This window comes from Sciurus vulgaris, assembly GCF_902686455.1.
Source record: "Sciurus vulgaris genome assembly, chromosome: 3".
In the NCBI taxonomy this organism is placed as follows: Eukaryota; Metazoa; Chordata; class Mammalia; order Rodentia; family Sciuridae; genus Sciurus; species Sciurus vulgaris.
In genome coordinates, this window is record NC_136463.1 from 147705921 (window position 1) to 147732511 (window position 26591).

Sequence of the window (26591 nt, forward strand, 5' to 3'; positions counted from 1 at the left end):
CACTTACAGAGTATGTTTGAAAGTTCAATCATATAATATTAAAAGTTTTTTCTCCTACAATACAGATGAATGGCAATTTATTCTCAATTGCAAATTAACTGAACTGTACATGTGTATTAATTGTTGTTTGTTGAATACAGGTTTTATGACAGCATCTTTAGTATTAAACTTGGATAGTTTATGAAATAAGAATGGAAAGATACACCAGGTATTCATTCCATAATCACTTGGGGGATGTGTAAGCACTACTAAGAGAGGAAATACGTTTCACTTTTCTTCCACTTGTGTGAAAATTATGAATGGATGTGAACTTACTATCTGGCTCAAAATTTGTTAAAAGTTATATTTGCAGGACAAAAATAGTGTCTTTTGAATAAAAACAGTATGTATATTTTTGTGCTATTATTGTTTTCCCTAGTCAAGCAAGACCCAGATAATTTAATGTTTGCAAAGAGCAGTATCTATAACTGAGGGGTTTTTTTTTAAAGGTGTTTAAAATGAAGAAAATAGAAGGTATTTTCTTCTAGTACCTGTGTGTGCAAATATATATGTGCATCACCCAAAATTTTTAAATCTAGGGAATTAAGGATAAAATGAACTTTTAAATATGGTACACAGTAGTCCCTCTATATTCACTGAGGACATGTTCCAAGACCACCAGTAGGCCCAATCTAGGTTTCAATTGGAAGGACCTGCTTGCCATATCTGAATGACCAGCAAAATTACTCTTGAGTTTGGGGGCTACCATTAAGTAAAATAAGAGTCATTTGAACGCAAGCACTGTGATATCAGGTAAGTCAATTGGATAACTTCAGGGACTACTAAGTGATTACATATATGGCATAGATATGCTGGACTAAGGAATGATTCACATTCAGGGAAGGTGTGGCAGGAATTGTGACATTCCATCACACTACTTAGATGGCATACAATTTAAAACTTAGCTATTATTTCTAGAATTTTCCATTCAATATTTTTTTACTGTGGTTGACTATAGGTAACTGAAATCATGAAAGCCAAGCTGTGGAGAAGGGAGATTACTATATAAAAGAAAAAAAAAATCACCAACTGAATGTGGTGGCAGACACCTGCCAATTCCAACTACTCAGGAGGCTGAGGCAGGAGGATCACAAGTCCAACAACAGCCTGGGCAACTTAGTAAGGTCTTTGCCTAAAAATATAAAACAAAAAGGGCTGAAGATATAGCTCAGTGATAAAGCATCCCTGGGTTCAAACTCCAGTATCGAGAGAGAGATAAAGAGAAACCATTTTCACTCCATTTGAAGTCTCTATAAAGTATCTATTATCTCTAACCTTGTCTTATATGTAAAAAGTGATTAGAATATTGTTGATACTCATTATTCATGGATTTCATATTTGCTAATTTAACCATTAGCTAAAATTTATTTGGAAGTCCCTCCCTCCGAAAAAAATACCTGCATGTTGCAGCAGTAAATAAATCCCTGCTTTGAACTACGTAAACCCTGGACAGCAAGACACAGCTTCTGGGAACCCTGAGTGCAAGAGTGCCAGGGAAATACCCATTTGCAAGAAGACTCTTGTGCATGGGGGAAAATTTCATGCAAGCCACTAGTTGAAAAGTCTTCATGTCAAATCCCGCTGCCTGGAGGTAGAAGAGATGAGCATAAACTGCTAAACCCTAACCAAGCTGTTTTCCTCAACTCCATCCTGTTTACTTCAAGAAATTTGTTCACACTGAAGCCCTTTGATGTTCGTACCTACATAAATAAATGTCCCAGCTCTCATTCCTTTCTAAGACCCAGACTCCATTAGAGCTGGATTGCCCACCAGACCCTGCTATTCAACTATTTTCATGTCTTTTGTCTTTATTTCTTCATGTTTCTTTTGACTTTTATTTTCTCAAGCCGGCTCACAGTCTGTGTTCAGTTGGCTGTCCATTCACTGTGCAGGATGCAGCGAGACCTGCAGAGCTTCCTCAGTTACTCACAGACCAAGTGCACAGTTTGTGGTATCCAGCACACACATTCCAAAGTAGTATGAAAAGGAGACACTCTGCTTTCTTGTTTTAGTTGTCAAACCATAAGCAAATGTACTTCTCATGGTCTTATGTATGCCTAAATTTTTGTGCTTTTTGTTGGTGATTTTTGCTTTTTAAAGTGGACCCCAGGCATGGTGCGAAATCTAATCTTCCTAGGAGTAAGAAGGTTGTGATGAGTTTTTCAGAGGAAAAAAATAAACAAATAAAACGTGTTAGATAGCTTAATTCAGGCGGGAGCTCAAGTACATTATTATTAACCATGCACCACTGTTAGTTGAATCAAAATATGTATTAAATAGGATGCCTTTAAAGAGAAACCCACATAAAAAAAGGTGTGGTGTTGATTAGATGGTGAATGTGTCTTGCCCTGAGGTGGGTAGAAACCTGTCCCCTAGGATCCATGGTTCTAGGTGTTAATCTGCCAGAGCCGCTATAAATATATATCATAGACTGGGTGGCTTACACTACATAAATTTATTTTCTTACAGCTGGGCATAGTGGTGCACACCTGTAATCCCAGCAACTCAGGAGGCTCAGGCAGGACGATTACAACAAGTTCAAGATCAGATTCAACAACTTGATTAGACCCTAAGCAACTTAGTGCAACCCTGTCTCAAATTTAAAAAAATAAAAAGGGCTAGGGAGGTAGCTTCATTGTGAAGCACCCCTGGGTTCAATTCCTGGTACCAAAATCAAAGACAAAAAAATATTTTCTTACAATTATAGGTGGTAAAAATGCAACATGGAAGTTCTGGTTGACTCTCTTCTGGTTCTCTTCCTTCCTCTTAGGAGGCCACCCTTTACCATGTGCTCCTAAGGCCTTTCCTCTGAAGGTATATAGCTGAAATTTCTTTCTTTCTTTCTTTCTTTCTTTCTTTCTTTCTTTCTTTCTTTCTTTCTTTCTTTCTTTCTTTCTTTCTTTCTTTCTTTCTTCCTTCCTTCCTTCCTTCCTTCCTTCCTTCCTTCCTTTCTTTCTTTCTTTCTTTCTTTCTTTCTTTCTTTCTTTTTCTTTAGCCATTTCAGGTCATTTGTGTGCCTCAAGGAATTTGTTCATTTCCTCTAGGTTATCTAATATATTGCTCCACAGTTGCTCATGGTATTTTCTTATATATCTCTGATTTTTGTAAGGTAACAGTGTCCCTGACTTTACTTTTTAAATTATAATTATTCTTGTCTTCTCTGTCTTTAATCTATCTAGTAAACAATAATCAATTTCATTGATCTCAGATTCACTTAGGAATTCTTCCAGTGAATTTTTCATCTAGTTATTGTACTTTTTATCTTTAAAAAGACATATTTTTAAAAATAATCTCATGTCTCTATTCTCATTATTGATTTGAGGAGAAATTGTTACAATAGCATCCTTTAATTTTGCATAAATGGTTTCTTTTAGTTCTTTGAATATATTTATAATGACTTATTTAATATTCTCTTCTTCTAAGTCCCATATTTAAGCTACTTATGAATAATTCCTATTTCATTTTCCTGCCCTTTCTACTTTTCTCTCTCTCTCTTTCTTTCTTTCCTTCTTTCTGTCTTCCTATTTCCTTCTTTATTTCTGTTTTCTTTTTTTCAGTCTTTGTCTTTCATTATATATATGTTACATATTCATATTTCTTTGCATTTTTGTGATTTTGTTGTTGTTGATCACACACATTTTAGATAATAAATTTTAACAACTTTGAATATAGATTCCTCCACTCCAGTGCATATCATTTTCACTGTTGCTTATGTATTTATTCAGTGAAGTCTGTTTCCCCGCATGTGCAGCCTCGTGTTCCTCAGAGAGCACACAGCCTTGGGTGTGTGAACAGACAGACTTCTTGATCACCAAAAATGACTGGCACTTTAACCAGGCCCTCTCTGACTGTACTTTTCCTCGATTTTCTCACTAAGGTTCCAGTTTGCCTTCTGTTTCTTCAAAAACCATTTTGTTGCCTCTATTCATGAGTATTTGATCATGCTATTGTTTCAGGCAATGCCCTGAAATATCAATTGCACCATAATCTGACCCAATTAAAGTGGAGCCCTTTTGAAGATGCACAATATTGCCAATCTCTGGGGATTGTGCTCACTCTAGGAACATTCTCCCTATCATTGTCTCCTACTTATTTCTATTAAACATCTATCTAGTTGACTATATTTCTTGTTTCTACTAGAATCATGGAGCTATGTCCTTTATATTGTGCAACAGAATGTTTCAAACTTATTTCAAAAATACGTCCTTAGGCCTAAACTTCTCTGTGCTCTGTTTCAAATAAAGGCAATCTCCCTTAGGGTGAGCTATGGAGCTCTTTTTACAGTTGCCTTCTCCCCCTAGGCAAAACCTTTGACCCATGTCATCAGGGACAACTGTCTGTTTCTCCCTATGCTGTAACATCACTACTCCATAAGCAATTTGTTAGTGGAGGTGGTAGCAACTCTTCTCTTAGCTTAGTAAGAAAACTTACATCCTATCATGAACACTGTAACCTATGAACAGGCTGGGAAAGGGGCAAATTTATACTCACATTTTCCAACAGTGGCACCTGAGGTAGATGTTCTGCTCCATGAAGGGTATAGATGGGGAAGAAAGCTCCAGCCCTGTCTCTCTTAGTCCTTCACTCCTTGAATAAAGCTGCTGCAACATAAAGTGGGGAGTCTGAGAGATATCAGTGGCCTGTCCATCCTGGGGTGAAATCATCACCTGCAGTGTGGGAAGAGGGATTTTCCTTTCTTTGGCCATATCCATCCAGCATATAGCTTCTGGCACACTTAATTGAAAGGGATATGGGTGGACAGGAGAGGCTCAAATTTCAAAGTACATGTCTTAAAGAGAGTTAATTGATCTATTTGAATAAATATTTCTCCATTTGTTGTATCTAGTAAAACAATTTTCAGCAAATTTGATTTTTTTCCACTTGATTTTCAGGAGTTGAAAGGTTGCTTTGCTGAAGAGAGCATTCATTGATCCCCTCACACCACCATTCAGAAAACCCACAGCTTTTTGTTGAGTTATTATTATCCTTCTGGTGGCCATGATTCAGTTTGCACGTGAGACTCAAGACCAGCAGAGCAAACCTGAAGGAGAATAGTAACAGAAACGTGGACAGCAGTGGCATCCTAACACAGCAACACCAGGATGCTCAAGACCATGGTTTCCTGTCAAACTTTTCAGGGAAGCTAGGACTTTGAGCCCTGGTCCAAACTCTGTTCTTCTGGTCTCTTAATTAGCTCTTTTCTTACCCAAGAGGAAAATACTGTGGACCAGCACCTTCTTTCTAAACCTATCTAGACACAGAAGTGACTCAGATCCTCCAGTTTCCACCAATCTGCCACATGCAGTGAGACTTCCACCCCAGGCAGTTTTTAAATGTTTGGATGAGATCAGGAAACAAGAGGCTCCATGAATCTATTCAAGCTGCCATTTTCACAGAACCTCATTGAAGAGGCTATTCTTTTGGGAAAGATTACTTTCATTAATATAATTAAAAATAAACTTAAAATACGGATAAAAATTCAGAGCATGTAAGAAGAAGGAATTCTCAGAAAATATTTAGCTCTGGAGCTCTAAAGTGAACTTAGGGTTTGATTTTTAAACAATAACCTTCGTACTTGCTTAATAGCAATTTACAATCCATTGCAGGTGGTGAATCCCATACTCATTTACCCAGTGGGCCTTCATTTTAAAAACACAATTAGAGAAATGTGAAGATAATTCAATTCCATGCTTAAAATAATCCATATATGCAATAATGTATCTAAGTATGAGTTTATGAGTAAGATCCATCAATTTGCTAGACAGTATGAAATCATTATATTCATATACTTTCATTTTCTAAAGTTGAAACCAGTCACACATTTTACTTTTTGTGATCAGTTATGTTATCATAGTTCTCAATTTGTAAACACATTAATTTGGCTTTTCAAATAATTCTAGAATTATCACATGCTCTCCGAATGATATCTACATAAGCAATAGAATTGCTACTGAGGAAAATATAAATTTAAATTTTTTCTCAACTGTTGTTAATACTGAAATAATTGGGGGGGCTTTTTTCATTTAAATTCCCTAATCACATCATCAGTTTGCATAATGCATTTCTTTCTTGTTTTAGCTTCAGTTTAAAATCAGCTTTACTGCTTAATAAGAAATAGACAATTAGGCTTAATTAGAATATTCTTGGTGTTTTTGAAAATGTGTGCGCTACTATGAAACCTGACAAAACATTGAGAAAAAATAAAGTTTAAGCAAACTCTGAAATATGATAGATAAGCAAAGCAATCTTGAAACAAAACTAAATTATTTCAACATATCAGTCTAAATAATTGATTTAAAATTCATAAAATAATAACAAATCTCTTAAGAGATTCCAGGATATAGAATTTCATCACTAACATAAATAAACAAGAACATTAAATTAATCAACCATTCCAATTTAACTTGTGTCAATAAACACAAATATGTAAATATTTGTAGATGTTAAGTGATCTTTGTGGACTGTATTTATGTTCTAATATCAATGAAAGTTGCCAAGTATTTGCAGTAGTCACTAAGTCACTTTAAGTCTAACTCTAAAATACATTGTCAAAGAAAACAACTTCAAGATGTTTAGTTGATAAAGAAAAAAAGAATTCCATTAAAACATAAAATACACCTGAAGATGTGGTCAGTGGTAGAGTGCTTGCCTCACTTGCAGAAATGGGTTTGAACCCACCAGCATCAAAAAAAAAAAAAAAAAAAAGAAAGAAAGAAAGGAAAAAAAAAAACAATGATTTTTTTCAGCTAATCTCATGTATATTTATGGTATAAATTTTTGTTATTAAATGTTTTTATTTTGACAGAAATATTGAATGACTTTTGATATGTAATTTTTGTCTTCACATATCTTAATAAATAGAATATGAGATGCTGTACATTTTTGCTGTTATAAGTGATTGCTTCCCCATATTAAATTAACAGTCTTGTTTTCTGGTGTATAAATGACTGATGGCTTATGCATTAAAAAAATTCCTTAGTCATATGTGGCAACATCACTAAAATTCTTCACAAGTGAAATACAACACAAAAGTTCACTGTGGATTGACTATAATAAAGCTCCAGATTTTATGATCTTGACACTAAACAAAAATGAATTAAATTTCTTAATATTAATTTTCCTCATGGACTCATTCTGTGCATCTCCTGATTCTCTCTCAGATGGCAACTGTAGCTTGCAGGAACCATCCTTTTACAGACCTCCAGCTTGCTATCATAAGCACCTGTCTTTCTATGACTCATAGCTCTCTCAAGCAATGGAAGCTAATTCCAGTGTGGCTCAGAGCAGGTCAGTTCTCAGAGGAGCCGGTCAGTTCATGTCTTCTGGAATAGCTCTCAAGTAATGAGAATAGGAGTTGATGGATCAAACAGTTGCTTGCCGCTCCCCTTGGTGGAAAAATTTGAGATGTGTTCTACACAGACACTTAAAGTTTTCCCATCAAGATTAAATCCAGTTGCACCTAGCAACATCTTAGTCATGAAAACAAATCTTATTAATTTTATCCCTTCCCTGACTCACCTCTCCACTGCCTTATCCAGCTCCTTGGAATAATCTTCAGAATACACTATTTGCACCCATTTTTGTCTCACTTTATCACTCTCATCTATGGTGCCCTATGAGGAGTTATAATTGAAAGAAAGCAGAATCACTAGCATGTATTTGCTCTTCCAATTGAAAGATATGAGGCCTGATAGTGGTCAAAATGATTGTGGAGCTTATTCTCTTTTGCAACTACTTTTAATTTTTTAAAAAAGTGTTTATTGTTTAGTTTCTGCAGCAATTAAGACACTCTATGACAACTAGGCAACACCTCCATGGTCCCATTGAAAGATATCTACCTATCACCTGCAGCAGATTGTACTGAGAATAAAGACCAAAGTTTAACAGTTATATAGTTACAAATAACAAATTTATAACCTAACATTGCTTATTATAAACTTAGAGCTTTAATAGAGAAATACCATAAGCCTGATATCCTGAGGACTTTACCAGGTACATTTGTATGGATTCACCTGAGTAGCATAAACTCTTCAAATTATCCTAAAACCTCTAGACCAGCAAACATTTCCTTCTCCTGCTAAGGAATAGAATCAGACCCTCAACCCACACACATACCACCATTGGTTGGAGAAGAATGAAAGGCCTTATTTGAGACATTTGAGACAGATGTTTCAAAAGGTGATGATTCTGTTTTTTTTCATTGTTTGCAAATCAACATCCTGTTTCAGTGTTCTGTGTGGCCTAAGTAGGATCCTGGTATAAAGAGAAATTAATAACTGAAAAAGTTGCTGAGCCTAAAAACTGCCTGAAAGAACCAAGAGGACTTATATAGGCATAAGTCCTGCAGATGCTCATCCAAGGAAGATGGAATACAAGGGTGGTGAGTGGAGAATTTATGCATCAGAAAGAGTTCTCTCTGATGCATAATTTCACATGTTGGCAGGACACCTGAATCTGGTCCTAATATGAGATTACTCTAACTATGTATTATAGTGAATGAGGTATAGTTGATTGAATTACCTTGAAACAATATAAAGAAAGGGGTCAGTGGGCATGCTAAAATGCTCCCTAATTAATAGAGGCAAGGGCAAGACCCTTGTAATATACAACAGTAAGTCTTGAAGTGTTTCATAACTTGCAGGCAATTTTAACAATGGCTAATACATGATTTTTCCAGGAGCAAAATAGATGGGGAGCCAATAAGGATATTTCCTGATTTATAAAACCAGAATGATCAATAGTTGATGAAATGAAAAATGATTTGAGTTGTTTTAAGGGAAACCATTATTATCATTTTTTTTTCAAATCTCAGCCCACATATTAAATAGATAATGAGATATCCATGGGGAAAGATTTGTAGTGCAAAAATTAAAAAGGGTCTTAGCAAGAAAAGTCCAACAAGGAAATATTAAGAATTCAATAATTGGACAAATTTAAGATACAATAAAATAATACTCTGGACCACTTCATGCCAATAAAACATAGGAAGAAAGGAACTTAGAATTTTAAGAAATAAAATAAAATGTAGGGTATGACTGAAAAGTACCTAGAATGAGGGTAATAAGGTAGGTGTGAAATCATGGAAAACTTCCCTGAGTGACTCAGATATTGTAAGCAATTTGGGAGTGTAATCAGCAAAGAAATAAATGACATGATTTACATATTAAAATCTTGCTCTGACTGCTGAAAATATTTTTTACTTTTTGAATAGGGAAGATATTTATAAGGAAAATAAAAAGCTAAGACATCTAAATGAAAGTAATGCAATATTAGTCTTATTGGTTTCTTAAATTTCCATATTATACTGATTAGGGAGATTTTTTGAAAAGAAAGACAGACTTGGCAAAAGCATTTACACAGTATATAAAATTCAACGATCAGTATTTATCATGTATCTTTTGTACTAACAATGTAGAGGCAATAAATTTGCCCATAAAAATGGATAAAATATATTTCCTTGCATTAATCAGAAACTGATGCAGGCAGGATTAATTATAAAGAACTTTATTATCAAGATATAAAATAGTTCATGAAATTATGTAAAAAGTTGGAGGATGAGACTAGATTGACAGGGATTAGGGAACTCAAGAAAAATCTAGCAAGAATTACTCACTTTTATCAGTGCGTAATGACTGTAGTACATGACACTACAATTTTTCAAAACTCTTCACAAAAGTTTGGTGCTTGCATTTTGATGCAGAATGTTGGGAAGACACTTTAGCAGTGTCTGTTTAAATAAAACTAAACTTGTGTTCATCAATTCCATTCTTTTGAGCATTTTCTAGAATTTTGTTTTATTTGTAACTGTTTCCTTAAAGATTCAACCGAAGAAACAGAGTTTCTATGAGTGATATAAAATGAGGGAACCTCATTTCATGAATTAGGACAATTGGTAGCACTCTCTATGACCACTGGTTCCAGATACAAATCAGCTATATCAGAAGCAGAAGTATGGCAAAGACCCATAAGTTCCACTGGAGTTCACCAGGAGAAGCTAAAATTTCCAACAACAGAATACCATGCAAAAGAAGCTGTTTCCTCATGCCATAAAACTGCAGCACACTTGCATACTCAACCCAGGTTTGCAAACATAGAATTTGATCTGGTGGTAGCTTTAAGAGTAGGTTCCTTTCAGACTCATTAGGTAAACTGGCAGTTCAGTGATAGCATGAGAAAGATGCCATCATGCCTGGCATCTTGAACAAGCCAGTAGGACAAATGGCCTGTTGCATCAATTTTGTCTCTTTGACCTTGCACTAGGAAGGAGAATCTGCAGATTGCAGTTCCAGATAAACTAAGTAGACACAGCATGGAACTACATGGTCATTCTTTGTTTTTTTGGTAGATGGAAGGAGGATGAAGTGGTCCACCACTTTCCAATTTCCTTACCAGTAATATGCTGTTTTTCACTTTGATAGAATCTCAATCTAAACTAAGTCAACCCGACACTATATTCTGAGAAATAAATCTTTAACATAGGACAAAAAAACTTTTGGAGATTTATTTATGGTAGTCATGTCAAAATTTTCTTTCTAATATATTCTTGTTACATTTCCTGATCTGAAAGTATCTTGATGGTTGCTTTTCCATCAAGCAGAACGCTGACTTTATGAGCTCTCAATGTTCTAATAAATTATTTTCTGCTTCTTGTAGCTCCAGTATGTTCTATTGATTGAAAATAAAAGTCCTTAACTGATACAAGCTCACATGTGCACAACTATTTAAGTAAAAGAATATGTATTAATTTCAACATGGTTTGTAATTAGAAACAACATTTATGTCTGACAATAGGATTGATAAAGAAATATACTACACATATTTTAAAGAATATATATTAGTCAGCTTTTATTGCATTGGTACAATGTCTATGTGAAATAGAAAAACAAGCTTTTATTTCCCTGCACAGATCTAGGTGTGTCTGGATTAAGAGATATGCTTGTCTGCATTAAAGGATGTGCTTCTGGCTAAGGATCTCTAAGTTTCCTTGGGAGAGTCTCTTCAGCTGTGGGTCTTCAGCTGTGGGTTCCACAAGTAACACAAGGAGATCAGACAGAAAAGGCAGTGGCTCTCTGGCAGATGCTCTCTGGCATCTCTTGTCATAACAAAGATGATAACATATTAGATAAGTCCTAGCATAAAAACACTTTACAAGATTCTGCATTTATCACATCTATTAACATCCCAGGGGCCAAAGTAAATCACCTACTCAAGACCATAGTCAAGAGACAGGCGCACACACTACACTCACCTTGGAATACAGCTAGTATGTGGACCTCACACACTTTGAGTGGAGAGTGAAGAAAAGGACCAATAATCCAACATAGCACAGAATAACCTTGTAAAATATGAAGTAACCTGTGTACGCTATGACAGAAATATACCAAAGGTACATAAAGTGAAAAAAGTATGGTTTGGAATATATTAATGTAATTTTATGTTTTATATGTGTGTGTATATATATATATATATGTATACATACACACACTTTTAGAACTATTACATGTACAAATGTATACATATTAATATTGTGTCAAAAATACACATGCTTCAGAAGGGATGTCCACTGACTATGACCAGTTATTCCCTCTGCTGAGGACACAGAAGGAACTGATGCTACTTCATATGGTGACTCATTATACAATTCAGTATTTGATTTGGACAATATGTACAAGATTATGAGTCTTGTACAGTCTCTGAAAAGGCTTAAAGCAAATATGGTGTCTTAAGATTTATCCTTTAAGTAGTCTTGCCATTTATCTTCCTATACAACTTATAGAGTGTCATTCAAATGAAAATTTTAGTAAAATAATGACTCTGAAATCTTCAGGCTCTATGTGCCCCAAATCATGTTTATTAAATTGATGACTCAACAGGAATGTCTCTTTGTGGCCATATCACTTCCAGGCCCAGAATAAACACATTCAGTCATCTTGCTCATTGAGGATTAAAGACATGCTGTGTTTAAAAACAAAGAAAAATACAATGTATCAAAATGAACTTTCATTTCTTCTGTATTATGCCTTTTAAAAAAACCAAGTCCAATGGTTTGATATTAAACATTGATTAAAAACTAGTAAATACATTATATGTATGTAGTAATAATTATTTAAATGTAAGCATATGTTTTCCTCTACTCTCCTGCTCCTTAGCATACCCTCTTTAAAATCAGGTATTTTAGGTTGTTTTCTCACTAATACATAAATAAATTATGTGCCATGATGGTCATTTCTGCAAATGCATTCTTTCTCATCTTCATCTAATCCTTACCACCTTAAGGACCAAATAAAGTTTTATTTCCTCTAACTAATTCTACTGAACTACTCACAACCACATGGTGATAGCTTCTCTAAATTCTATGACAGTGTTATAGGGCACACAAGACAAAATTTGTCCTGCCATTTTCTATGTAATAACATGCCAGGGTATTCTTTTAAATAAAGCTCATTGCAGGTAAGAATCATCTTTAAATCTTTCCTGTACTCTTCATGACCATTAGGACAGTGCTAAACACTGTTCTTTTTGTATTATGCAGAGTATGCTTGATAAGATGTTATTCAACATTGATGTCTGGACTAATCTTTTGCTCTGTATTAAGGAGGGCTTATATAGTTATCAATTTCTTCTTTCATGTTTTCTTGGGAAATACTCTCACATTTATACAAAGAAACAGACATCTGTGAATCTTTGTCATCACAAATCAGTATGGCTGCCACTCATTCAGTGTGCATTCGGCTAAACAGAACTTCTAGTGGAAAAGTCAAAAAGGTTGCATTACATTCCTGAAGCAAAATTTAAATAAATAAATAAATAAATAAATAAAGGCATGATAATAGTGACTAAAGAAAAAAGGAATTGGTGCAAAAAGTAATCTCCTACCCTATGAAATTTGGAAAATGTATGCAAGTTCCAGCAGATGACTCCTAAGCATTCTTCATCAAAGATAATAAACTCAAAAATATTCCCAGACTTGTATCTGTGTGGTTTATGTCAAATTATTCAACTGCATCCTTCTTTGGCAGAAATCATTTCTAAATTTATAGAGTCACTTCTTTAGGAATGTTAAATTTATTTTCAGGTATCCCTGTATCTGGAGCTTTATTAGTTTTTGTTTGTTTTTAATTTTCTAGCATGCAAAGCATTCATTTTGGATAAATTCACTTAAGTCCTTAAGTTCCTAAACCCTTTCTTCCTGACTCATTTCTCTCCATTTCCTTCCCACTGTTATTGCTGAAGTTGTCCTGTGTGGTGTTCTTTGTCTCTTACTTCATTTTCCTGGAATCATATTCACATTTTCTCTCAGATATTTACCTGTCATGTTAGTTAAATTCCTTGAGAGCAAACTAATCTATTTTGTATTTAGTCTATGATATTTCTACAGCAAATTACAGTACTATTTATAGAAAACAAGATATTCACAAAACCTTACATTTTCACAACATACAATGTTAGCATTATATCTAGAAGATTGTAAACATAATCCTGATTTTACCTGTGTTTGCACTCTATCTCACATGTCATGAAGTAGTGAATAGTTTATAAAAACCTGTCTACTTCTCTCACTTATGACATTAGTGAGAATGTGTTAAAATATATGAAGCCATACAGGCTTTGTGTTTAGCAACAATGATCAAAGAAACACCAAGGAAAGATTAATCATGTATCTAAAAAATGTATACTTGGCTAGAAATTCACAGATACAGTAATGGTGGTGCATTCTGCCAAAATGAGAGTATGAGTTGATCATAATTCTGGGCTACCTTGCAAATGAAAAGGCAATTTTATTCACAGTTGTCATTTCACAAAAACTATTCTAATTCGAATAGGTGAGATACAGTCAGGAAAATTCAGGCTGCCTTCTTATGTGTGGATCCATTGGTGCAGCATTACAAGTCAGGATCAGAACCTTAACTCTGTCAGCCTGGAAGGAATTTTATTTGTTGATGCAGGGGTGTCTAGCCATGAAAAACCAGAATCATGCTTTGAAAATAAACAAACTAAAAAACAAAATTGGTTTAATATTCATGTGTGATTCTGTGATTTTATAATGAACATCTATCTAGAATTCCCTCCTCCATTCTTTCTGCTGAACAAATTTTCAGTCATACTTCAAAATAAACTCTTAGCAAGAAAACAAATAACCTGATTTAAAAATGAGACAGGAACTGATAAGACATTTCTCAGAAAAAGGCATTAAAATGGCCATCAGGTTTACGAAAAAATATTCAACATCACTGATCATCAAGGAAGTGCAAATCAAATTGATAATATCATCCATATTTTTTTACAATGGCAATTATCAGAAAGGTAAAAGGTAACAAGTATTGCTGAGTATGTACACTATTGGTGGGAATGTAAATTAGTACAGTCTTTATAGGAAAGAATATGAAAATTCCTCACAAATTAAAATAGAACTTCCATTTGAAATCCCACTTCAGGGTATAAATCCAAGGAAAATGAAATAAGTATGACAAAGAGATATCTGCACTTCCAGCATGAGAAAGAAATACCTACCAGTTTACTGCAGCATTATTCACAGTAGCTGAGATAAGGAATGAACTCAAGTGTCAATCAATGGATGAATTGATAAGAGAATGTGCTACATATAAACAATGAAATAATATTCAGCTTTAAAAAAGAAGGAAGTACCATCTTTCATAACAACATGGATGCAGCTGAAGGATACTATTATGTGTAAAAATTCAGACATAAAATGATAAATATGGCCTGTTTTCCATTATAAGTGGAATCTAAAAATGTCATACTCATAGAGGCAGAGAGTAAAATCATGGTTACCAGAGATAGGGACGTGAAATGCTGGATGAGAACAGCAAAGAAGTAAATTAATACAAATTCCAATTAGGTTGGAAAAATAAGTTCAGAAAATCTATTGTACAACATGTAGACTATAGTTATAGTGAGTAACATGTTTCATACTTGAAATTTTCTTTTAAAAGAGTAAATTTTAAGTGTTCTCAGCACAAAAAAATGACATGTGAGATATACATATGGTAATTAGTTGAATTTAGCTACTCCAAAATGTACGCATGAATCACATCATGTTGTGTGCCATAAATATATGATTTTTGATAATTAAAATGAATTTAAAATAATTTAAAAAAATCCAAAGCATGATGGACTACAGAGAAGAAAACCCAACCAGATATGATTTTTTTTTATTTTTAAGAAATCTAACCACAAAATGTAAACCACTCCAAAAGGTTTTTACCTCTTCAGAAAGAGATATTCTCCCTGACCTGATTCTCCTCCAATATGGTGTTACTTATTTTCCATGTTGAATCATAACACTTCCTTCTGACACATGGCCTAGATGTGTTAATTTATAAATAATAAGATATCTAATTAGATTTACATTTTAACAGTGAGAGCAATGCTTTTCCAGTGACTCAAATTCTCCTGTCTATCTAACTCAAGACTCTAACCAGTATCAAGGTGCTGACATTTTACATTAATTATCACAAGCATTCTTATGCATCTTGATTTATTAGGACTTTCACTAGATATAAGTAGGGTCAATATAGAAATAAGGTTTCGTGTATAATATTTTATCCTGCATCTCATTTCTGTCACAAAACTGAGGATAAAAGAAGGTAATATGTTAAGGAAGTACTTTGTAAATTTATAAAGATGTAAATCTTTATAAATAATAACATTATAGTCTTGTCATCATGTCATTGCATAATATTCATATGGTCTTGGATGTATTTAAGATACTTATGTAGCTCCAATTAAGACCATGTGCAGTAATTTGTTATTTTTGTGTGTGGCTTAGTTCATTTTTTAATGATTTTTTAGACCTCAACATATAATACATTTCTCTGTGTAGAATACTGCTGCAAATACTGTGGCCATATTTTAAGACTTTCTTCTATTTCATTTAAAATTATTCTCCTCTAACAAGAAAGCCTTACCTGAGGCACACTATAATCCACTAGACTTCAACCTTCTTAGATCCATACTTGTTGCCTACATTCTAGAATACCTTGTATCTGCAGATGGTTAATTTCTCCCACTTAATGTTAATTTCCATTTAGATTCACAGGGTAATATTTCTAAAACTGTACAAACATTTTTGGGATATGTAACCTTTGAAAATTAAAGTTCCACAGAGTACCTAAATTAATGGTCAACTTATCAAAATATTGACCAATTATTTTTATTTATAACCCTCAAACCACCAAGGTACTATTAGGCCATATGTCCCCTAATACATGACATAATTTATTACAGTGGTCTCCAGTAGAACTTTCTGCAGTGATGGAACCCTCCCATCAGTTTTTTAGGCACTAGCTACATATGGCTATGCTCATGCAACTGAAAACCTGAATTTTCAATTTTGTTTCATTTTCATTAATTTAAGTCAAGTTTAAATGAGTCACATATAACTAGTGACTACCAAAATAGACAGTATAGGCATAGCTTCTATCTAGTATACCCAATAATACAAGACAACATTTGATCCCATATATCATATTCTCTGAAAATCTTAAGAATTTTGTAAAAAAAAAAGTCAGACATCTTCAGTACATGTATAAGAATCAGAATTCGAGTAAAACTATAAATCATTGACATCCAAACAGATGATACCTTTCTTCTGAATGTACCTTTCTAGAAAAAGAAGAAAATACTAACGTTTCATTAGAGGAACAAGAGTATAAGTAATTTAACTGCTGTTGACTGTCAATTGTGCATTAGTCACTGGGTTGGGTAAAATATGAAATACAGAATTAAAATATATACGTAAGTATAGTCTTTCTTTGTACTTACGAAGTTCACAATCTAAAAGAGCAGAATTCTTTAGAAATAAATACTGATTTGGAGGTTTTCTATATTCAAAAACTATCCCTACTTTACTTACACAGTGATTTGAACATTAATTTCTGCCCTGAGTTTTTAGATAAGAAAATTGTTTTCATTAAGCAGTATTTAAAGAAAATTATTTGGAAAGTAAAACACCAATTGTGCATGAATACAGTAGCAAAATTATTCTAAATCAGAAAGCTCTGAATTGTGGGCTAACAGTTAAGGAAATGTAGAAGGACCTGTTTCCTTACTAACATCATTTCATCTGAACACCACACTGTATCACTTATTTTGAAATAGAAGTTGACACAGAATGATTTATTAGTTTTCTGGCAGTTGATTTGAATATACAGATTCTTAAAATTTTTTCTCTGGAAGAGTTTTATATGTAGAAATATTTGAATAATTGTGTATATTTAAAATGTATACCAATATTTTAGGCAATGAAATAAATTGTATTAATGTTTTAATTCTTACATAATATAATTATATATACCATTTTCAATGAAAACAATTTTTAACTTAAAAAATCCAAAGTAAATGTTTTTCTGTATAATTACACATTTATAAGCTTCCTCTGGTGAAAGTATATTCATTTGTTATTGGGATTTATTTTCTAGCTGTATTTTATAGTTTGCTAACTAAATCCTCTTATTCATTTGTTTCAATAGAATTTGAATAAAGGTCATTTAAACTGGCTCACCTTTCTTATCCCCCTTTGCTTTCCCATAATCTCTACCTCATTGTAAAAGGATAATAGATTTCTTCTCAATGTACCTTTTTAGTATGAAGGAAAAATATTAACATTTCATTAAATAAACCTGAGTCTATTGAACTTTAATTCCACACTCCTCTTGTGGGTTTTTGAGGTGAGGTAAAAATGATTAAGTTTGGTTAATAAGTTCTAAACAACCTTACTGAACATGCTATCGATTATTTTGCAATTTTAATATTCAACCATAGTTGAATAACCTAATACATGAATATAAACATTGAATATTATGATAGAAAATTCTTCCTAAGGCAATATAGTTTAATATTATAAACTGAAATCTTTGAGTCACATATCTATCCCCTACTGAGTTCTCTCACTTCTTTAAAAGGATAATTCTTGTTTAAATTTTCTTCCCAAATATAAAAGTTGAAATGGTAACTTTTAAATAAAATGACTACAGGACTTACTAAATAATGAAGTCTATTTTTGTCATTTTTTTCAAGAAATATATTTCATTTTACTCACATTACCTATAATGAAATTCATTCTTACTGCTTTTATGAGAACAAAACACATTTCTTTTTCTTGTTATGAGGACCAATAAATGTGCAGCTTAGATAGTTCAGAGCTCAGTTTGTTTTGATTATCCACAGCATGTGCAGTACAGCAATCAGCTCTAATAGAGAATTTAAGCAGGACCAGTGCAAATCATCATGGTTCATCCAGTACCTCACTCCCCTTCATGATTATTTACATTCAGTTTCTGGGTCTGGCCCATAAATTCTAGGCTGCTCTCATCATGAGAAAAATTCACCTTTAAGGTGAATTCTATAAAAAGCACCCAGGAGATCAGAACCTTATTCAAATCAAAACCATGAATGTCTGTTCACTTTAACCTTATCCTTCAGTCCCAAGCCTGTCATAGTATCTCAGGACCAAACATTTATTTTTGATGACTGGTCCCAGCACCTACAGTTTTATTCTGGTGAACTATAAAGTAAAAATGAATAATTAGGGTACAATGAAAAAAATTATTGTTGCAGTTTAAATAAACTGGAGTCTAAATAAACTGGACTCTGTGGGTGAAATTCATAGCTTTAGAAAGGAAAAGTTACCCAGGAAATAGAACTTAGGATCCAGCCAAACTCAAACATCTAGGCTTCTGGGTGGACAAATGACCCCATGTTGTTTCTGAATTGCTTGCTACAAGAAGAGTTTTATTTGACTGTTATTTGAAAAGCACGCCAACATTAAAAAAACAAAAAAACAAACAAACAAAAAAAAAACTAAGTAGTACATTCAAGAGATATTTCCCCAAAAATACTGAGGGGAAAAATAAATAAAATAAATTCCTAAGCTAATAATTAAAAAGAAAGATATGTATGACAGGCTATTATATTTAGTCTAGTTGAAAGAAGATGTGGTTTGTAAAAACATTCAGTGAAGAACTGATATTTTAATGACTCTCTGAAGGATAAATAGAAGAAAATGTAAAATAAGTAAAAATAAGGATGGGGACAAAGGGGAATATGCTATTAAAAGACAAAAGAAAGTAAGAAAGTACTGACTGAAGAACAAAGAAGAAAACAAAAGTATTATGGGTGAAGTAACTTGAGATGAATTATAAAAGTCAATTTTGAAAACTATCCAACCCAGCAGTATTTGGAAATTAAATGTGTTAAGAGAAGCATTCAAAAAGAAGGGAGAGTGGATTTGAAGAGATCAGATTGTAAACTACTTAGGTGTCATGGATATAATTTTAACCATAGAGGGAAATACATATAACATAAAATCAACAAGAATTCCTTTGGAGAGAAAGAGAGGTAAAGGAGAGGATGACTTCTTTCTGCAAGTACATATGTAGGTGTACCTCTCACTAAACACAGGAGAAAAGGTACATGTAGAAGCCGGGTTTCTGGTCACTTTTTGTTTGTTTGTTTCTAAGCTTATTTTAATATATGAATTATTTTTTATTGGTACATATTAATTATAGAGAATAGCAGGTTTCATTATAGCATATTCATACATGCATATAACATAATTTAATGAATTTCTTTCTGCATTTTCTCCCCTTCTCCTCCCTTCCTTCCCAAACCCTCTTCCTCTACCCTAATGGTCTCCCTTCTATATTCATTACATCTTTTTCCTACCCCATCTAACTTCCACATGTAGAAAAACCATACATCTGATACTCATCTTTCTAAGTCTAGCTTATTTCACTTTGCATGATGATCTCCAGTTCCATTCATTTTCCTGCAAATACCATAATTTTGTTCTTTATGGTTGAGTAATGCTCCATTGTGTAAATATAGCACATTTTCTTTACCTATTCATCTGTGTTACCTAGGCCAATCCCATGACTCAGCTGTTGTGAACTGTGCCATGATAAACATAGGCATGCAAGTATTTCTATAGTATGCTGACTTGAATTCTTTCAGCTAAATACTGAGGAGTGGTGTAGCTGGATCACACAATAGTACAGTTTTTAGTTTTGTAAGGAAACTCCATACATATTTCCACAATGACTCTACTAATTTACATTCCCAACGGTGGTGTATAAGTGGTGTACACCAAATCCTCCAAGTCCTCAACAGCATTTGTTCTTTGTATTCTCATTGATAGACATTCTGTCGGGAATGAGATAGAGACTCAATGTTTTGATTTGCATGTTCCTGAAGATTAAAAATTATGAACATTTTTTTCAAGTATTTGTTGACAATTTGTATTTCTTTGGAAAAAGTATCTATTCAGTTCATTTGCCCAATTATTGACTGAGTTATTTGTTCTTCTTTAATTCCTTATATATTCTGGTTATTGATCCTTTGTCAAAAGAGAATTTTCTCCCACTCTGTAGTCTTGTCTCTTCACTGTTATTTTTCTTGCTAAGAAGAAGACTCCTAATTTGATGCTATCTCATTATTGATTCTTGCTATTTTTTCCTTAACTACAGGAGTCCTATTCAGGTTCTCATTCCTTCTGCCTTTATTTGAAGTGTTTCTCCTATTTTCTTCCATCCATTGCAACATTTCCAGTCTTGTCCTTAGGTCTTTAATCCATTTTGAATTGACTTTTTAGCAGGTAAGAGATAGAGATCTAATTTCTTTACTTTTTTTCCCTTTTTTTGGCATGGGTGATTGAACCCAGGGACATTTAACAACTGAGGCACATTTTAAGCCCTTTAATTTTTTTTTTTTTAAATTTTGAGACAGAGTCTTGCTAAGTTGCTTAGGGCTTTGATAAGTTCCTGAGGTTGGCCTTAAAACTGCAATTCTCCTGCCTCAGCCACTGAGTCACTGGAACTGCAGGGTGTGCCACCTCACCCAGCTTAGAGATGTAGTTTCATTCTCCTACATGTAAATATCCAGTTGTCCCAGCACCTTTGAGAAAGAGGCTGCTCTTTCTTCAGTGTATGTTTTGGTATTCTTGTGAAGAATCAGAAACACATTATTTTTAAAGGAAAAGGATGTTTGAAACATCCAAATGGAAATACGAGAGAAACTTTTGGAAATATATGCTTAGAATTCTGGGAAGAGAACTGGCATAAAAGCAAAAATCTGGTCATCAATGGCATATCAATAGAAAGTGAGGAAGAGGCATAAGTGAGTTTCGTGCCAAGAAGGAGTCAGGATCCAGACCTGATGTAAGATTTAATCTTTTTTTCTTTATTTCTTTTCTTTTCTGTTCTTTTCTTTTTCTTTTCTTTTTTTTTTTTTTTTTTTTTTTTTTTTTTTTTTTTTTACTGGTGATTAAACCCAGGGGCACTTAACCACTTGGTCACATCCACAGCCTTTTTTCTGTATTTTTCTTAGAGTCAGAGTCTCACCAAGTTGCTTAGGACCTCTCTAATTTGCTGAGACTGGCTTTGAACTCATGATCCTCCAACTTCAGCCTCCCAAACTGCTGGAATTACAGGCCTGTGCCACTGCACCTGGTAAGATTTAATCTTAATAAAAGGAAGTTTATTCATGTTAAAAGTAATCATGAAGGGGACTGAAATATTCCACATGCTGAATTCAAGGTAACTATATTAACATAAGCAAAATTACTGCATCAAAATATATACCCATAAATAACAGGTGAATATGATATTAAATAGCAATATCTCCTTATTGAATCATTTGTAAAGTAAAAGGTAGTCTGGATAATATTTTCTATTATTCTTGTCAGATCACTAATAATGTTTCTGAATTGAACATACCTAATCTGCTTCTAGGTACTGAGAATGTCCATGCCTGGCCATGTAAAATAGGTAACCTCCTTTTCTTGGAGATGATATACTGATAGAAGAAAAATATGATTCTCTATGTCTTGAAATGATCTAAGTTCAATCTTCAAAGTAAGATTTTTTTCCTCTACTACAGAAGCTTTTCACATGATACTTTTATTGCTTTAGCTATTTCTTTTCCAATGTGCAATTTCACAAATTTATGAAACACTGTAAATTCTGCAGGTGTGACTCTCCATCTATGTCTTCTAGTGGAAAGTGACTTTTTACTTTCATGTTACTCTATAAGCATCATTCAATATCACTCGAAAAAGTGACTCTGGGTGAGTATAAGTTTATTATCTAGAATACACATTATTGAAAGATATTTCCTCATTATTCATAATCCTATCTCTTCCATTGTATTCTTTCTGTTATTACCAAATGACCCTCGAGTTCAAGTTCTGAGATTCAATCTTCTGTTTGCTATTCCACAGACTGTAAGGTGTTTCCTGCATAAGTAGAACACTAAATGGTATATAGTAAATGCTGGATGACCACCAGGTACATGAGTGAGTGAATATTTTACAGGCATTTTAGAGTTAGCTGTTACATTAGTGCTAGTTGTATTTGTGAGTAAACTACAGAAACTGCAAGGTGCCGTGGAAGCAATATTTTTCTTTGTGCATGTCAATTATCATCATCTTTTTAGATAACTTCACTATAATGCATGTGAAGAATGATATCATACAACTTTGTGAGTCTGATTTTGATTATTCTTAGGTCTTAACAGACTGTGAGATTTTATAACAAAGAAAAACTACTTCCTATTGCCTCTTCAGACATGTAGTCTAGATGTTAAATTTCATCCACAGTAGTCTAGATGTTAAATTCTTCTTTCTTTCTTTTTTCATCTTCTTTCTTTCTTTCTTTCTTTTTTTGTTTTTGTTTTACTAGTAGCTAATTCTCATTATTACTATTGGTAAGGGTCTATAAAATTGCCATGAACACAGAATTAGCTAATAGTGAACCATTGCTCTTAAGGTTAGGTTTTGCAAGTCTCTGCTGACTATGTCGTCAGTCAATGAATAATCCTTTTTTCCCTGGATATCTGTTTAGAGACACTTTATCTATAGCTATAGAGATGGACAGATTTAGATATAGCTATAGCTATAGCTATCGATATAGAAAGATACACATTTTTTGCTTAAAGACACCTTATTATATACTATGTAAGTAAATTCATTTGATTTATTAACATTGAATGCACAGAAAAATTTATTTAGGGTGCTCAATCTATATGGTCAAAACTTACAGTGCATGTGTGAACAAAGCCTGCCTAACTTTAACTTTTTTCTTTGCAGACAGATTTCTTGCCCTAAAAAACATTAGCTAACACTTCAGCACTACACTTAGGAGCCATTTTAAGCAAACAATCACCAACAAAAAGGGCAAAAATGCAAAGAATGTGGTACTAGAAAGACTACAACAAGGACACTCACATCCAGGGAGCTGAAACAAGACAGGAAGTGCTGCCTTGGTCTGGCTCAGCTGGGTTACGTGTACATCAGATGAGACTCAAATGTGTCTCTGCTCCATGTTGTCAGAATTTGTCTGCAGTGACCCGGTAGTGCCCTTGCTATTGATTTTGGGGTTATAAATAAATTTCAGCAAGCAAGTCAATTCCCCAAAACCGGATCCACAGAAAAGGAGTTCCTGTATTTCAGTGGATCATGAAAGATGTGCCTCCTCAAAAACATTTATTGGTGTCCATATCATTCTAAGACAGGTAAGCAGCGATTAATGTTGCACTTCTTATCTAATAATAATTATTACTATTATTAGAAATGATGAAGTAAAACTCCAAGTAAAATAATTATATGCTGATAGCAATAACTTTATTTCTAATTGAATAAAACTCAATTATGACTTTAAAGTTTCCTTGAAATAAGCCAACAGAAGGCAAAGAAAATTGCTGATTCTCACCCAGTAGGTTTTCTAGCAACTCGATGACTTTAGGTTTCTTCCTTTGTACCCAGCCTTACTTTTCAGTCATTTAGTATCAAACCCCAATGTTTCTAAGTTTTTAGAAAATAGGTATTTGTTAGTACTTTGCCAGCAGGCAGGATTGTGTAGTTCATAGTAACCATTTTTAATATACCTAATTGTCAAGGAGAATGTTGAAAGATCTGCTAATCCTATCTTAAGCATGACTCATGAGGAAACTGAGGTCGAAAAAAGTTAAGTGATCAACAGGCCCACATGGTACATTGAAAATTCATGTGTAGATAAAATACGTTTCAGATTGAGATTTAAACACCTTACAATGTACAGATTTATTTAAAAAATGTGTTTATGGGATATCATAAACTGCCCTCCATTGAGAAGCAGCACCTTAATAATTAGGAAGCCAGAGGTACCTCTAAATCTACCATTTAGTTTTGGAAGATACACCGTGATTGAAATAAACTTCATGATATTCTTCCTTGTTTCCATATTCTCCACCTGAAGATTCTGTTTGCTTTTTTTTTTTTTTTTTTTTTTGTCCTTTTCAATGCACATTTCTCTCAGCTATGTATTTCGAACACAGAAATTTTGCTTTGAAGAAAGCACAAACTGGTACAAAGCAAGTTGATACTCACTAAAAAATTGGATGTGAAAAAATAATCATGGGCGACTGCTTGGTTTACCTTGAAAATAGATTTCTACTTTCTCTTCATTATTAGTTGCAAGGTGACTCTGAAATAAATACAGGTTTCTTACTTTCTCATATGGTCTGGTGGTGTTCCAAGGAAATTTTTGACCTTCCAAAGCATAATAGTAAGTGGCAGGCACACAGGAGTTATAAAAAAAAAAATATGTGTTTGTTAAATGATTGTTAAATGGCTGAATGGTGGCATTGATTTAAATAAGTCCTTGAAGTATTTTTATAGGCACATCTGGTTTTTCCTTTCCCCTCAGCTTTTTAATTCAAATTAATCACTGGACTCACAACCTGCCCAAATTAGTTGAACATCCAGTTCCTTCTTCTCAGGGTTCCGAATTACCAAATAATGCTGGAGTTTTAATTGTCCCAAAACCCAGGTTTTTTCCAAACATCAGACAAAGATATACTTGGAGAACTTTAATAATCTAAAAGCAGACATCTATTTTTGGTTGTCTATACAGTGCTTAACTGTCACAGATATTTTTCAAGTGTTGTACCTTTTATGTTTATCTATTTCTCAGTAAAGCCCTCAATGAGCCATATCCCTTCTGAAAGCACAGTATAATAGTGAAGAATGTGATTTACTCCTTTTTTTCACTGGGAATCCTGTTTGATTCACATCTGAAGTAAGAGCTCTATATATGTATTATCATTTCGAGCATTGCTCTGAAATACAGTCTTCTAGTGAGTGTGTCTGACCAAGCCAAGGGGAAGATTTCACCATCAGCCACAGGCAGGGACTACTGCAACCTTCTTGTGCTGTCCATCAGACTTGGTGAGAACCCACAGACTTCAGTTTTGACTCCCTTTCCTTTATCATGAGTTCTCTTTGGGAGACCCTGGCATACTTACAACCAGCAGATTTAAGTCTGAATCATTTTCATCTATCAGAGAGATTGTAATAATGAGCTCAAAAGTAATGTAGAAGATTTCATGTCCTTTCCTTCCAAAGAAATTATTTCTCACCCAAACAAAAATAGCAAAGAAGGTTATCTATGACACATCACCGAAGGTGTGGATTTTAAATGTCCCTAGGATTATAGGATCTACCACCCTTATGCTTATATGAAAAATGGAAGCTTTCAAAACTATTTTTTAAAATTTATTTCCAAATGAAAAAATCTGCCCTCAGAATAACTCGCTATGTCCACCCAACAGAAAAAAATGTAGAGCACCTTCAGGAGACACCCCTGAGTAGTCTTGTTAATGTCCACTTATGTAAATATTGCTCAATAAAATACACAACGACAAAAGTATCAAGTTGTTATAACTAAGTCTGGTTTTCCTTCATAATATTTCCATCTGAAATATTAAGGCCTGAAATGAGGTTTTCCCTAAGACCAAGTCAGAGAGATTCTACTCTGGGCCTTGGAAAAGCACCCCGTCATGAGTTCTACAGCACCAAGGAAATACATTTTACTATTAGGCACTGGATCTTAGAAGAGCATCCTGACCTTGAAATGAATCCTGACACTGCCGACACCTTCATAATAACCTTTTCAGATCCTAAACAAGAGGGGACCCACATAGGGTATGCCTGGGTTCCTAGAATATATCCACAAAACTGCAAGACAATAAATGTGTGCTGTTTTAAACCATTAAGTATGTGGTAATTTGTCATGCAGCTACAGACAACTATACACCTGTAAAGTTCCTCATCAGCTATCTACTAATATTGGAGTCAGAATTTGAAGACATAGTTGCTATATGCTAGAGATAAAGTAATCTTTCTAATGAAGCTAGATTACAAATAGGTGGATGGATGGATGGATGGATAAATAGACACACAGATAAGATAGATTGGCAGCAACTTAAATGTAGAAATGCAAGGCTTCTAAGTCTCTTGTAATGAAAATAGAAGTCCCTAAAGTCAGAGATGTAAAGGCCACCAGGCTGTTTTAATCACTGACATAAGCTTTAAAAGGGGGCATTCAAACTCTAGGACATAAAAGGGGGCATTCAAACTCTAGGACATAGAAGAGAACGTAAAATAATAAGTAATGGATGATGCCTGTGAAAACATTATATAACAAATTTTTTTCAATGAAGTAGAATATAAGTGAGAATCTCTTTCATCTGATATTCTCTAAAATCATGCTTTGAAA